The 14,345-nt window shown below is 47.5% G+C and overlaps 1 protein-coding gene and 1 pseudogene across 2 annotated transcripts in view; both read left to right on the forward strand.

Annotated features, from left to right (window-relative positions):
• Positions 1 to 14,345, forward strand: part of LOC108175829 (butyrophilin-like protein 1) — an 86,055-nt gene that overhangs the window by 28,559 nt on the left and 43,151 nt on the right. The gene's annotated exons all lie outside the window — the stretch shown is intronic.
• Positions 3,198 to 8,879, forward strand: LOC138849880 (ankyrin repeat domain-containing protein 42-like; annotated as a pseudogene).

Below are 14,345 nucleotides of genomic sequence, written 5' to 3' on the forward strand. Positions count from 1 at the left end.
TGGGTTCCTTTTTTTTTTTTTTTAACATTTTATTTATTTATTGAGGGGTAGAGTTACAAACAGAGTTAGAGACAGAGAGAAAGGTCTTCCATCCACTGGTTCACTCCCCAGATGGCCACAATGGCCAGAGCTGAGCGTTTGGAAGCCAGGAGCTTCTTCCAGGTCTCCCACAAGAGTACAGGGGCCCAAGCACTTAGGCTATCTTCTAATGCTTTCCCAGGCCATAGCAGAGAGCTGGATGGGAAGTGGAGGAGCCAGGACTTGAACTGGCGCCCATATGGGAGCTGGCACTGTTGCTTCCTCCCTTTATGCTGTTTCTTTGTGCCATCATTCTTGCACTTTCTTTCAAATTTGTATTTATTTTTTGCTTATTTACTAGTCTAATAAAATTCATTAAATTTTCTGTAAGAATACCCTTTTCCATTTGACCTCATTTTAAAAAAATCCTTTATAGAAATCCTGCAAAAACTCTGTGGAGAGTGTGTGTTATGGAAGTAGATGGGAGGGGTGCTGTGGCATAGAGGTTAAACCTGTGGTGCCGGCCTCCCATGTGGGTGCCAATATGAGTCTTGGCTGTTCCGCTTCCAATCCAGTTCTCTGGTTATGGCCTGGGAAAGCAGTAGAAAATGGCCCGCCCAAGTGCTTGGGCCCCTACACCCATGTGGAAGACTTGAAGGAAGCTCTTGGGTCCTGGCTTCAGATTGGCCCAGCTCTGGCCATTTCAGCCACTTAGGGACTGAACCAGCAGATGGAAACCTCTCTCTCTCTGTCTCTCCTTTTCTCTGTCTGTAGCTCTGTCTCTTAAATAAATAAATAAATTTAAAAAAAATCAGATTACAAAATTTTTGCACCAAAGTACACTGACCTTTTTAAAATATTTTTTTACTTATTTGAAAGGCAGAGTTAGAGACAGGCAGAGGCAGAGAAAAAGAGATAGAGATAGATACATAGATAGGTGCATACATAGATACACAGATAAAAGATAGATAGATAGACTACTCAGTCTTCCCTCCACTGGTTCATTCCCTTGATGGCCAAAATGCCTGTAGCTGCACCAATCTGAAGACAGGAGCAAGAAGCTTCTACCAGGTCTCCCACATGGCTATAAGGGCCCAAGGACTTGGGCCATCTTTTACTGTTTTTTCAGGCCATAGCAGAGACCCGGGTTGGAAGTAGAGTAGCTGGGACTCAAACTGGTGCCCATATGGGATGCTGGCTTTACCTGTTATGCCACAGTTCTGGTCCCTAAACTGATCTTTTGATTATGTTTTCCATGATATTTTTAGGCCCCTCGGGCATCTCAGTGGTTGCAGGGGAGGGAGACCTTCACGCCTGCTCTGGACCCTCAGGTGTGGATGTGGGCTGGACGTCTGTTCTGAGCAGGGTTGGGAAGGGGTCCCAGGCCAGGAGGGCTCTGCTTCTGACCTCTGGGCAGGGCTGGGCAGATCCTGGTCCTTTGTTGGGCTGAGAGCATCCAGGTGTTCCTGAGCCACATTTGCTTGTAAACATCAGTTGTGGTGCTGACAGCCTGGACTGGGGGTGGGGCGCAGACTTCTCCCACCTGAGGGGCAAATGACAACCCAGAGGGAGGAACATCCCCAGGGCTCTGCTCAGCAGGTTGCCTGGTCACAGCTCAGCCCACCATCCAGGTTGATGATGGTTACAGATCACAAGAAAAACTTTTTTAAAACATTTTATTTATTTATTTGAGTGGCAGTGTTATAGACAATGAGACGGAGAGACAGAGAGAAAGTTCTTCCCTCCCCTGGTTTACTCCCCAAAATGGCCACAATGGCCTGAGCTGGGCTGATCCAAAGCCAGGAGCCAGAAAATTCCTCCAGGTCTACCATGGGGTTGCAGGGACCTAAGCACTGGGGCCATCCTTCACTGCTTTCTCAAGCAATAGCAGAGAACTAGATCAGAAGGCAAGCAGTCAGGACTCAAACCAGTGCCCATATGGGATGGCTGCACTGCAGACGGATTAACCTACTCTAACCTACTCTGCCACAGCGCCGGTCCCCCTAAGGAAAACTGTTAAAGTTGAAACAAAAATGCCACTCTGTGTAGGGGTGGGGTATGGGGAGTGGGGTCTCCTTGTAGCTAGACCCTCCCTCCCCTAGGAAGTTCCTGGTGTCAGGAGGTGCAGGGCTCCTGTCCTACTGCATCTGCTTCCAGCTGTGACAGGAGCTGCAGGAATCCACTGTGTGTAGCTCAGATCCTGACACTAAACAGTCATGAACTGAAATTCAGTTTCTTCTCTGATTTCCTGAAAGTTCCCTAGGGTCTCTCAGCCTGGGGAAGTCTTGGTGCTGGGCAGGGACAGGTGGTGGCTGAGGGGGAGGGGCTGAGGCACTGTGAGCTCTAAGCAGGTTGTGCTGCAGCCACTCCCAGGGCAGCTGTGGTGCTGTCTCCTGGGCTGTGCTCATGCTGACAACAGGGAGCGAGGTCCACAGGGCAGGGCACTCCCTGCCCAGGCTGCTTCTGCAAGCTTTCACTGTAGATGCTGGAAGGAGACGCAGGGGCTGGCTCTTCTGGCTGGGAGGTCCTGGTGGGGCCCCAGGGCCAGGGCCTCTGCAGAGGCTGCTGCACCTGTGCCAGCTCTGTTGCTCCTCCAGTCTCCTGGGAGCCCACTGCCTCCTTTGGATTAGGATTCCTGGGTCCCTAGACTCCTGGACACCTAGTATTTATATTTCAAGAAAAATCTTAATTAAAGCATCTTATTTATTTATTTATTTATTTATTTATTTTTATTTTTGACAGGCAGAGTGGAGAGTGAGAGAGAGAGACAGAGAAAGGTCTTCCTTTGCCATTGGTTCACCCTCCAATGGCCATCGCGGCTGGCGCACCGCGCTGATCCGAAGGCAGGAGCCAGGTGCTTATCCTGATCTCCCATGGGGTGCAGGGCCCAAGCACTTGGGCCATCCTCCACTGCACTCCCGGGCCACAGCAGAGAGCTGGCCTGGAAGAGGGGCAACTGGACAGAATCCAGCACCCCCACCAGGACTAGAACCTGGTGTGCCGGCGCCGCAAGGCAGAGGATTAGCCTGTTGAGCCATGGTGCCGGCCAATTAAAGCATCTTAATATTTGAGAGAGAGAGAGAGTGAGCCAGTGAGCACTTTCATCCCCTGCTTCATTCCTTGAATCCTTCCACCATCGCTGCTGCCTCCTCAGTCTACAGAGCTGGAGCTAACTCTGGCATGGAGCTGATATCACACAAGTAACTCAAAGAGGTTGGACAGCAGTCCACATAGCTGCAATAAGAGGTCAGGATGCTTGTATGCAAGCTCTTATGATCAATGGAGCAAACCTAGCCACTCAACATGACCATGGATGCACTCCTTTACATCCCACTGCAACTCATAGACATTCTCTCACTTTATAAATAAGGCTCCAAAGTGGAGTGGTGAGGGAATCCTGTTCATTAGTCTAATATATACTATTACAGATGGGATAGCAAGTGTTAGGCTATCACTTCCCAACATTAAAAATCTCCTATTTTACTGGTAAAGTAATTGAATTGTTGGGTTCTTCATGCCAATTCAGAGTTGGAAGATTTCAAGCTCCTAAGCAAAGGTGACCAGGATCCCAGGGTGACTGAGGAGAGAGCAGAGACCTGTACATGAGGCCACTTTTCATGGGGGACTTGGCTGCTTGCAGCTTCTTGTTAAGTGGGGATGTAGCATAGACTCTGGGGGCCACAATGGAAACCTTCCAGTTCATTAACAGCCCTGGAAGGCCACCTTCACTGTCTCAAATTCCTACTCATAGAACGAGCAGAGGAGCACAAGCTTTAAAAGCCTTCAAAGATAATGGCAGAGCTGGCACAGAGGTTCTTTAAGCAGAACATTTACAGTTTATCCAGGGGACTGAGTATGAAGGAAATGATGTGGAAGATCAGGAAATCTTAGCATTTCCAGGTCCTGTGGCTGCCCTTAAGGGTGATGTGGAAATGCTGAGAAATCTGCAGAGGTTGGAGTAATCCATGTGAGTGAGTGTGATGATGGTGGATCAACTGCTGAGCTTAAAGCTGCTGCACAAGGTCACACAGAGTCTGCAGTGGTTCATTACAGAGGAGCAGACAGTGACATCACCACAAAGCAGGGGACCCAGTGATGAGGTCACAAGGTTTGTCCATCTGGCAGCAGTTAAGTTTTTGTTTAAACCTTGCAAAATATCATTTTATTAAATTGCATTTTTATTCAGGTAATATAATTGTTGTTTCAACATTAAGAAGGTAGGAAAATATACATAAAACACTTTGGAAGATAGAGTACAGCAAAATTATATTTTTAGCTTTGATTCCTCCAAACCTCTTATGGAGATAAAATAAATCTCCGAAGTAAAATTGGTCCTTATCAAACCAATATCTGTGGAACTGCTACAGGGTCCTCTGAGTGTGGCTGCTGAAGTAGACATACTCTCCTCTCTATGGCTCAGGGCCCCTTGGGTGATGTTTCCTTTATCCCATAAAGTAGGTTCTCAAGTAAAGTAAGAAAAAGGACCTGACCTCACACTCTGGGAGTGCAAACCCAGCACCAAGAGCGAGCTGTACTTCCACACTCACCTCTACTGTCTGCTCAGGGTTGGACATCCAGACAAATGCAACTTCTTTTCTTTATATGAAAGGTCAGTGGGTGGGATGGGGGACAGCCATCTCCCATAGCAGTGAAGTTTTTAAATGGGCTACAGAGGGTCCAGCACTGTGGCATAGCAAGTTAAGCAGCCACTTGCAGCACTGGCATCCCATATAGGCACTGGTTTGAGTCCCAGCTGCTCCATTTCTGACCCAACTCCTCATTAATGCACCTGGTAAAGTAGCAGAAAATGGCCCAAGTGCTTGGGCCCCTGCACCCACGTGGGAGACCCAGATGAAGATTCTGTCTCCTGGCTTCAGTGTGGCCCAGCTCCGGTGGCTGTGGCCATTTGGTAGTGAACTAGAGGATGGAAGATCTCTCTCTCTCTCTCTCTCTCTCTCTCTCTCTCTCTTTCTCTCTCTCTGTATGTGTGTGTGTGTGTAACTCCACAGAAATATGTTATAGAGGATGCTAATGAAGTGGTTATGAGGTTTTTACAGAAGACACGATTATAGGGAAGCGCTGATGCCAAGGGTGGTTTAAGTCTCAGGGAGCTGTATAAACAGATGTGAGAATGAGAGCTTATTAAATCCTGTAGCCTTGTGACACCTTCTGGATATTGCTGTGGGCAACTATAAACATGTGGGAGGGAAAACAGGAGAAAAGTTAAAGCAGAAGCAAGTCCATCCCAAGTCTGAAAAGACCATCTTAGCTGCAGGGCCAGCTCAAGTGTGAATGACTGACTATGTAGAGAAAAAGAATGTCAGCCGGTTGAATATCGAGCAGTGGTGAATAAACCAGGAGAAAGGCTGAAAAAATCCAGGTCTCCAATGTTGGAGCTTTGAGGATGACTCCTGTGAGCCGAGCAAAGGGAAGAGGCAAGTGAGGACAAAGGTGTCTTCTAGGGCAGTGACGTGAGAAGGCACTGAGCAGTGAACTCACTTAAATAAACTTGCTTCCTTTTTTTCTCTTATATTAGAAAACAAAACAAACAAATAAAAAGACCTGGAGCCAGGGATTGAATCCAGGCACTCTGATGTGGGACACAGTGTCTCAGCTGTCAGGCTCAACACAACATTCTTTTTTATTTAAGATTTATTTTATTCATTTGAAAGACAGAGTTACAGAGAGAGGTGGAGACAGAGAGAGAGGTCTTCCATCCACTGGTTCACTCCCCAGATGGCCAGAGCTGTGCCAATTCTACGCCAGGAGCCTGGAGCTTATTCTAGGTCTCCCATATGGGTGCAGGAGCCCAAGGACTTGGGCCATCTTCTACTGTTTTCCCAGGCCATAGCAGAGAGCTGATTGGAAGAGGAGCAGCCAGGACTAGAACCCCGCCCATATGAGATGTTGGTGCTTCAGGGCAGGGCTTTCCCCTCAACACAACATTCTTTAAAAGCCATTTTGAAGGGGCTGGTGCTATCATGTTGTGGGTTAAGCCACCTCCTGCAGCACCCTCATCCCTTGTTTGCATCTCAGATATTACACTTCCACTCAGCTCCCTGCTAATGCACGTGGGAAAGCAGTGGAGGATGGCCAATACACTTTGGGCCCACAGCCACATGAGAGGTCCAGAGGAAACTCCTGGCTCCTGGCTTTGGCCTTGTCCAGCTCTGGCTATTGTGGATGGTTGGGGAGTGAACCAAATGAAAGATTTCTGATCCTACAACCCGGGCCCTCAAAGAAAGTCAGTTTAAAATAAAATAAATCTTAAAAATGTCATTTTGAAATAGGTGAATCTAGTGAAGCTGCCTCTGATAAGGAGAACATTCAATCTTCCAGCAACAGTGAGGGGAGGAACAGGGTAAGGGAGATGCTAGGGCAGTGGGGAGTCACTGTGGTGACGGGAGGAGCTGTGCTCTCTGGCCATGTAATGTGCCCCCCGCCCAGGTCTGGATGCTTCTGCTCATGGTCATAGATGTGGACTGTGAGAAACAGTCATGGCCCTCTCTAAGGGAAAGGAGGCCTGGGCAGCAGGTGCACAGGGAGCCACCTTATAGAATCTGTGTCTCCAGGAGACTTCTGTATAAAAGGTGAGATCATGCAGTCTTCTCTTACCATAACCTTTCTCTGCTGAGTTTATATCTTATATTTTAATATGATTATTGGAGTCTTGTCCTCATTTGTTTTTTTTTTTAAAGATTTATTTTATATTGACAGTCAGAGTTACTGAGAAATAGAGAGAGAGAAAGAGAGGGAGGGAAAGGGACAGATAGATAGAGAGAGAACTTCCATTCACTGGTTCACTCCCCAAACAGCCACAATGGCTGGAGCTGGGCCAGGCCAAAACCAGGAGCCAAGATCTTCCTCTGGGACTCCCATGTGGGTGCAGGGGCCCACGGACCCAGGCCATCTTCTGCTGCTTTCTCAGGTGCATTAGCGAGGAGCTGGGTGGGAAGGGGAGCAGCCAGGACACAAGCCAGTGCTCAGGGGGGATGCTGGGGCTGCAGGCTGGGGCGCTACCGGCTACTCCACAGTGCCGGCCCCACCTACTTGTTTTGTAAGAACAAACTCCATCTTTACTATGAATCAACTTTTTCCCATGGCGAGTTCACAAATACACAAATATCTGATCTCTAGTTATGAATACGAAACAATTCCTACATATTTCTTGTGAAAATTAAGTGAATTTTATGTTGGTATTTATTAAACAGTACTTGCTGTGCTATTCTCTCAAAAGTGAATCCTGGTTCTGTTTTCTCCTCTTTTTCCTACCCTTTCCTTTTTTCTCCTCCTCCTCTTCCGTTATGGTACAGCACTTTACAGTTTGATTGACAACTAATGTCTTGGTGAAAAACAAAACATTCACTTTTCTTCCAGAGATTACATCAAGCAGTCCCAACAATTGATGTGATTTTGTTTCCTATCAAGCAAATCAATCAAGTTAGTATCTAGCTTTCTGATCCCCAGGGATGAGCATGGACGTGGGAGGGATGCAGTGGCTTTGGGCAAATCCAGGAGAGGTTTCTTGTGCCTGTCCAGGGGCTCATGCTGGGCAGGCGGGGCTTAGCTGGTCCTGAAGCCCCTGTGTTGTTGTCAGCTGAGGAAGGGCAGGGGCAGGTCCTGTCTGATCATTTGGGGCGCTGTTGATGACCATGTTGCATGAGAGTGGAGTTCATGGTCTGGGAGACTTGGCTTTGAATGGGAAATTGATGCACCGTGTCTCTTTTTCCTCCATCCCAGACCTTCCCTTGCCCATTGTCTCTCTGGGCCCCTCTGAGTCCCTGCATCTCAGACCACACCGCGTGGGAATTTCCGGGTCATGCCTTCCCCATGTTCAGATTCCAAGGGTCCTCGTGCTCTCTCCAGATGCCTTCTCCTGCCAGTTCTGTTCCGTGCTGGGTGTTGCTCCCAAGCACACGTGATTGTAGGAGGTTTCTATTTGCTGCCAGAAAAATGACCTGAGCCTTGGTGGCTCCACCACACACATTGACTGTGCTACAGCTCTGTGGTCAGAAGTCTGAGACAGGTCTCACTGGGCTAAAACACCTGCAAGCCTGCATTCCTTCTGTCAGCTCCTGAATTTCCCAGCATCTGAACTCACCTGCACACCTAAGTTCATGGCCGCATTCCTCTGTCTTCAAAGACAGCAAGGTACACATCTTTCAACTCTGGTTCCCTCACTCTATTACATCTCTGGCCACACACACCTTGGCAGGCTGCGTGCTTTCAGGGTTCACATGATTCTATTGGGCTCACCTGCATCATCCAGTGAACTACCTTAACTTCAAGGTCCTAACCTTTATCCCATGTGCAAAGCTCCCTTTCCCTGTAGGTGACAGAGCCACAGGTGTAGGGATTAGGACAGGGACATCTGAGCATCATCCTCCAGGTTCACATCATCCAGTTGTAGCCTCCTCTCTCCACCTGTGGGTACAGGCAGCCTGCAAGTTCAGCCTAGTCAGTGCTTCTGATGTAAATAGAGGGGCTGGAAATTTTGATCCCCCAGTTTATTCTTAAGAAAACCCAGCTCCATGATGATTTGTGTCTAGGGATGTGAGAAGCATAATTTGAGAGTGAAAACTAGAAACTGCCTTTTCTGTTTGGTCAGTGGCCAGCCTCTCAGTCTCTGGTGTTGAGCTTTATGGCTTGGCAGTCACACAGACTGCCACGTGTGTGAGTGTGTGTGTGTGTGTGTGTGTGTGCGCAAGACACAGTCCATCAGCTGAATGTCTCCCACACATTTCCCCCATCACTGTTTCAGAAGAGCAGGTGCTGGGCTGACCTGTGCAGTCTGTGCAGACCCTGATACATAATGTGTGTTCTCTTGTAGACTGGTGGAAGGAACGGTTCCAGGCCTGTGAGTGACTTCGTGTTCTTTCTGGGTGCTCCTCCCCATGACCACATGGCTCTGGCCTCTCCTCCAGTTCTCTGTGCTGGTACAGATGCTGGCACCATCAGTGGTGGTGGGGTGGGGCTAAAGTGACAGGATTAAAGCCAGGCTGGTTGTCAAGGTCTCTGTGACATGCGTGACCCTGAGAGGTCTCCTGGTTCCTCCTCTTGCTTGGAGGCCACAGGCTTGCCTCCCAGGGCCCTTATCTCAAGAGCCTTGCCCCTTCCCCATGCAGCTATGTGGGTCTGGGGTGGTTGTGCATCCTTGCTGTGGGGCAGGAAGGGAACTTGCATGATTGGAAACTCTCTCTGCAGTTCTGTTACTCTGGATCCAGATTCAGCCCATGTCAATCTTGTCGTCTCTCCTGAAAAGAAGAGTGTGAGCTGGAAGAATATCCTTGTGGGCTCTAATGACACCTGCAGTGTGTTGGGACTTGAGGGCATCATGTCAAGAAGATGTTACTGGGAGGTGGAGATGAAGAGTGGGAAGTCCCCCAAGTGGGCTTTGGGCCTCTGTAGGGAGCACATGACAAGGAAAGGCAGGTATCTAGGGTCCCCAGATGAGGGGTTTTGGGTTGTGGAGTGCTATTACAATAGCTACCTTGCCTGGACTAAGTCTCAGCAGGCTCTGTCCCTTAGGCAGCATCCCCGCAGGGTGGGGATTTTCCTGGACTACAGTGAGGGGGACGTCTCCTTCTACAACATGACTGATGGCTCCCACATTTTCTCCTTCCCCTCAGCTTCTTTCTCTGGAACCCTCTTTCCATGCTTCTCACTCTGGGGAGACGTGACCCTGAGCATCTGCTCCATAGAGGGGGGCTCTGAGGGGCTCCCTGTGCCCCTTAGCAAGTCTCCTTCTTTGGAGGAGGCTGGGAGGCCCCCAGGGGAGGGGCTCAGCTCAGGCTCTGGAGTGGATGGAGCTCCCCCAGGGGCTGAGTCTCCATTGCTGCCCTGAGCCCCACAGGGGCCCTCACTGCCCTGACTCCTCAGTGAGACTCTTGCTGGGGCTGCAGGCTCCTGGGACAAAATCTCTGGGGCAAGTCCTGGATGGCCCAAGAGTTTTCTTTTTTTGTGATTATGAGAGCTGCTGGTTCCTGCATGTGTTCAGACAGCAGAAGATACAAGTTCACAGCTGTTTGACTGGTTTAGGATAGGCTGAATTTTACTATGGGAATTTGTTTTTTTCTCTTTTTTTTGTTGAAATATTTTTAAAATTATCTTTGAACATGAATTGGGCTAAAGTTTGCATTACTGTGCCCAACAAAGTGGGGTTTAATTATGCAGCTTGAATCTGAGCAGAGGGCCTAGATGTTGAGGGGGTCCCCAGCTCTGTTCTGGGAGGGTGTGTTCTATTTGACTACTCAAGTTGGCCATCTGAACATTTCCATGGATATGAGTGACTGATGGATTTTTAGGGGAACAGTATATAATGGTCTAGTTCATTTAATTCCTTTCTGGAATGGAGGAAACACACATGATTCTCCACACTTCAGTAACTTTCTGTTCCCAGTGAACAAACTGCTGTGTTAATTCAGGGAATCTAAGGGGAGGGCTTGGATTCCCTTCTGTGTCAACACTGCAGCTGTGGGAAGAAGAGAGCTGCTAGCAGTGGATGCCTGAGTGACATGAAGATGAAGACGAGAATTTCCTGATGCACGTTCAACTGCAGACAGCTTTGACCATGAGCGTGGTTCTAGTTACTCAATGCATTGCCTCTTTATGATCTAAGTCCAGTTGTCACAGTGAGTGGAAAACCACAGCAAACAAAATGAAGCAGGACTGTTGAGGCCTCAGATTCTTCCAGCAAGGAGACGTTCATTCCTCCAGATAAAACACTTTGACCAGGAAGGGGCAGGTGGAGCAGGGGTCCTGATGCTGCTTGAGACCCCCACGTCCCATGTTGGATGCCTGGCTGGGTTCCCGTCCTGGTTCTACCTCTGATTCTCACTTCCTGCTAATGCTCACTCTGGGAGGAAGCAGTGATGGCTGAAATAGTTGGATTCCTGCCAGCCATGTGGGAAACCTTGATTGAGTTACATGTCTCTGTCTTCAGCCTTGTCCAGCAACTTTTGTTTGCATTTGGAGAGTGAATCAGTGTCTGGTAGATCTCTGTCTTCATTTCAAATAAAATGAAAATAAAGGAAAAAATAAAACTATCTGATTGGCTATCAATTCTGACTGAGGGTGAGAGATACGAAATGGGAGTGGAAGAAGGAAGTGGGGGATAGCACCTCTGGCCTTGTAACCAGTTATACCAATAACGAAGACAGGAGCTGCTATGGTTTCAATATTTGTGTTGCCTAGCTCATTGGGGATTTTAGTCTTATAAGTTATATAATAACAGTAGTGAGGGGGTGGAAACAATCAAATTACTGTGTTTAGAGTTGAGGATTTTGTGAAGTGATGTGATTGGAACAGGTTATAAGGGCAGAGCCCCTGTGGTTGAATCTTGGTGGATTTATGGGGGTGGGAAAGGGAGCACATGGACACAGAGAGACGTGGGCGATGCGGCCATATTGTGATTTTCAAAGGTGACCCCTATGAATGTCTGCACTGTGCTCTTTGGTCTTTGGTTCTCCAGAGCTGTGAGCCAAAATAAACCAATCGTCTTTGTAAAGTTACTCTGCCTCAGGTATTTCCTTATTGCAGCAAAAAACTGACTAGCCTTTATCTTTGCTTGTCTTGTGTATGTCTTTGTATATAGTAATCATTTTCTCCCTCTCTCCTTACATTTATGGTATTATATGTAAATTGTTTAAAATTGGGTTTATATTATAATCTTATATAATGTATGTTTTATTATTCTCCTTTTTATTTGAAGGAGATAGAGATAGTGATATATATATATATATATATAGAGAGAGAGAGAGAGAGAGAGAGAGAGAAAGAGAGAGCAATCTTTTGCCCACTCATTCATCCCCACATGTCTACAGCATTTGGGGCTAGGCCATGCTGCAGCCAGGAGTCAGTGACTCCATCTTGGCCTCCCCTGTGTGGCAGGGAATGAAGAACCCGCATGTGTCACCTCCTAGGTAACATGACATCATTGTTGTCATGATGCTGGATCAGAGGCAGAGTAGCCGGGACTTGAACCAGGCACTGTGCTGGGGGATTCTGTTGTCCTAAGCTTGGCTGCACCACAATGCATCCCTTTTGTCTCCTTAGAGCTTTCTTTTCCTCTTTATAGTGAACCACATTTCTCTAGTTAATAGTTTTAGGTTACATTTTCCCTGTTCAGGTGACTGATGTGGTTTCCGTCTCATGAGTGGACTCTGCCTGATGTAATCCTCTAAGCCACAGTGCAGCCAGAGGAGGGGCTGAGCTGCTCACACTGTGTGGGAAAGGGGAGCTGAGCTGCTCACACATTTATCAACATGCTTCACGCCAAGAATGAGACCATACACACGTACTCTACAGGGTCTTTGCTTGGATTTTACGTATTCTCAACATATTCATGTATTAGCTGTCCTATTTATCTCCATTCCATTTTGTATGTATCTTTATGGCACTATTATTATTATGACATGCATTACTATAATGACACACAATACTACTGGATTATCTACGTGAACACTTTCTTTGAAAGAGACAGAAAAGGAAGACATGGAGATGATGTGATATTATTTACCAAAAACAGGAGTGATCTCTTTGTTTTTTAAAATATTTTAAAAGATTTATTTTTTTACAGAAACACAGAGGCAAAGAGATAGAGAGAATGTGTGTGTGTGTGAGAGAGAGAGAAAGGAGAGAGATAAGGAGAGGCAGAGAGAGAGATCTTTCATCTGATGTTTCAATCTCCACATGGCCTCAACAGCCGTGTTGATCTGAGCCAGGATCCAGGAGCTTCCTCCTGTTCTCCCATGTGGGTGCAGGGGCCCAAGCACTTAGGCCATCTTCTACTGCTTTCCCAGGCCATAGCAGAGAGCTGGATCAGAAGAAGAGCAGCCAGGGCTCAAACCGGCACAATATGTGATGCTGGCAATGTAGGTAGTGTCTTTACTTGGTGCATCTCAACTTGGGCCCCTGGAGTGATCTGTTTGGCTAAGTGCACCAGCTGCCCTTATAGCTTCAGAAGCAGTGATTAAAACCATCACTCCTGTAACACCTAGTCAGATAGATTTGCATGTCATCTCGGTGTACATTTTGCAATGAATTTATTTTGGAATTTAGTACTGATCAAAGGTACCAGGTGCTTTTCTGAGGATCCCAAAGCCTATAGTTTTGCTACACCATAAAATATTTGATACTTTCTCCCTCTTACTCAATGTATTTATTTTAAATTTTTATAAAGATTTATTTTGTTTATTTGTTTTTTTAAAGATTTTATTTATTTATTTGACAGGTAGAGTTATAGACAGTGAGAGAAACAGACAGAGAGAAAGGTCTTCCTTCCATTGGTTCATTCCCCAAACGGCCGCAACAGCCGGAGCTGCACCTATCCGAAGCCAGGAGTCAGGTGCTTCTTCCTGGTCTCCCACATGGGTGCAGGGGCCCAAGCACTTGGGTCATCTTCCACTGCTATCTCAGGACCTAGCAGAGAGCTGGACTGGAAGAGGAGCCACCGAGACTAGAACCGGTGCCCATATGGGATGCCAGCGCTGCAGGTGGAGGATTAACCCAGTGTACCACAGCACAGGCCCTATTTTGTTTGTTTGAAAGTCAGAGTTGTCTAGATAGAGGGAGGGAGGGAGAGAGAGAGAGAGAGTGAGCGAGCAATTCCATCCATTATTTCACTCCTCAAATTGCCACAGTGACTGGACTTGGAGAGGCCGAAGCCAAGAGACAGGATCTTATTCCTTGTCTTGTATGTGGCTCCTGGGAACAAGCACTTGGGCCATCCTCCAGTTCTTTCCCAGGCACACAGGCAGGGAGCTGGATCAGAAGACTTGAGCTGGAGCTATTATAGGATGCTAGTGTTGCAGGAGGAGGCTTTATCCATTGGGCCACAACGAAAACCCCAATGTATTTATTTTCAAATGCCCTTCCTATTGGACAATAAACAGTCTATTCTTCCAATCACTCCCTGAAGTAGCTCTACAATTGTATAGTTTCATCACTGCTTAGGTAATGGAATAAATAATTTGATTTCTATCTTTGCCTAGAATCCTAATTATGACCTTATGACAATTGTACACTATTTTCTTACATTTAAACATAAGATGCGGAGTGGGTGGGTGATGATGAAGGCACAAGTAGGAGACTAAGTAGGAACAGGGGCGTCTGTGTGGAGAGAAGGACAGAGGGAGAACCTGAGGGAATGGGTGTGAGGGAGGAACAGTGCAGAGTGCAGGGCACTGGGCGACTGGGCAGGACGGCACCTGGCCAGCACTGAGGGAGCTGGGAGGCTCTGCCCACTGCAGAAACTGACCTGAGATTTGCAAGGGGACTCCTTGAGGGATGAATTCAGGGGAGAGAATGGCATCACAGGCTTCTTTCCA

The sequence above is a fragment of the Oryctolagus cuniculus genome, chromosome 5 (genome assembly GCF_051225735.1).
Source record: "Oryctolagus cuniculus isolate XC-2025 breed Fujian yellow rabbit chromosome 5, ASM5122573v1, whole genome shotgun sequence".
Lineage (NCBI taxonomy): Eukaryota > Metazoa > Chordata > Mammalia > Lagomorpha > Leporidae > Oryctolagus > Oryctolagus cuniculus.